This window comes from Octopus bimaculoides, chromosome 2 (assembly GCF_001194135.2).
Source record: "Octopus bimaculoides isolate UCB-OBI-ISO-001 chromosome 2, ASM119413v2, whole genome shotgun sequence".
Lineage (NCBI taxonomy): Eukaryota > Metazoa > Mollusca > Cephalopoda > Octopoda > Octopodidae > Octopus > Octopus bimaculoides.
In genome coordinates, this window is record NC_068982.1 from 77,847,755 (window position 1) to 77,849,440 (window position 1,686).

The 1,686-nt window shown below is 36.7% G+C and overlaps 1 non-coding gene across 1 annotated transcript; it reads left to right on the top strand.

Moving 5' to 3' along the window:
- Positions 1 to 256: 256 nt before the first annotated feature.
- Positions 257 to 328, top strand: Trnad-guc (transfer RNA aspartic acid (anticodon GUC)). The gene has a single exon. It is a non-coding gene; the product is annotated as a tRNA-Asp (tRNA).
- Positions 329 to 1,686: the final 1,358 nt, after the last annotated feature.

Here is a 1,686-nt window from a genome sequence, read left to right on the forward strand (position 1 = left end):
ATTATTAAACATTCAACCATTGGCGATTCTTAGTCGCAGTGCATCCAAATTAATGATTAAAATGGTAAATGAAAACTTTACAAATAGTCTGTTGAAATAAAGACGGTAGCAATTGAGCGTGAGAGAAAATTTGCCACATTATTGCAATATACAGTAGTTTTAAGTTAATTCTATATTGAAAAACACTTAATAGTTAACAAGTTGAAAAAGTTTACCTATAATCAAAAGCACTGAACTGAAGCAAGAAATTATCCAATCCTCGGTAGTATAGTGGTAAGTATCCCCGCCTGTCACGCGGGAGACCGGGGTTCGATTCCCCGCCGAGGAGATGATAATATGTTTTTTCTTTTCTTTTTTGCTTCCGGATTGTTTGAAAGTACGTATGGCATCAGAAATTTACTTCCGTTCTCTTAGTCCACTTCGGCACCCCTTACTGCAATTAATATATTTGGTAATTTATGAATCTCACATCATCTTATTTGTTACATACGCACACATACGCACATAGAAATAAACAAAAGGCTACCTTCAAGTGGAAGACAACTACCGAAGGTTCCGCGCCATGGAAATGAACTCAAGACCACATGGGGATTACATGCGCTAATGAATAAGATGAAATAGTTTTAAAGCTCACCTAGTTCGTTTAGTACCTTAAAGGCAGCTTGGATGCTGTCCCTACTCTGCTTTTCTTTTGTAGTTTTGGTCGTAGGCGTGGCTACAGGCACAGGCGTAGTTGTGTAGTAAAAAGCTTGCTTCCAAACTACATGGTTCCGGGTTCAGTCACATTGCGTGGAACCTTGTGTGGAACCTTGGGCAACACCCCATAACTCCGACAATTCGGATTAACTCTCCCCCACCCACCGAGTGGAAATCTCATTAGCTGCAGCCATCTAGTCTATACCATGGAAGGACCGGATGAGAACGCTACATGTTTTTAGGTACGTTCGTATAGGACACTTGCAGAACGCAACAGTGCAACAGTAACTAGAATATAGACTTTTCAAAAACGTAGTAGACTGATTTACTAAAGAGAAAAATTTGTTGCTCAGACACAGTTAAACTTATATGATACGTTGGGAACGCAACCATGAATCACTGAAATATGTAAACTTAAAGGTACTTCAGCAACGTCATTAAACTAATATAACAAATGATTACCCAAAGAGGCACAATATGTCTTCTATATCTTTACACCTTCAGTGCAGATATTTACACTTTGTAGATATTGATGCTCACATAAGTTCAGATACGTAACCTGACAATATAGCGATGTAATAATAATAATAATAATAATAATAATAATAATAATAATAATAATAATAAGAAGAAGAAGAAGAAGAAGAAGAAGAAGAAGAAGAAGAACAACAACAACAACAATGATAATAATATTTACAATCAAATAGTTACTGCTTGAAATACTAACGAGGCTGTAGTGATCCATAGCTCAAAACGGGATGCCAGAAGTTGTATGTGTATGTGTGTAAGTATATGTGTGCGTGTATGCGAGTGTAGATATATGTATACATGTGCATCTATGTGTGTAGGGCGGAGCAGGGTATATATACGTACGTGCATACGCATATGTATGTGGATCGCACATGCACGTGCACGTGAGTGTGTGTGTGTATATATGTATATCTATGGGAGGATATATATATATATATATATATATATATATATATATAT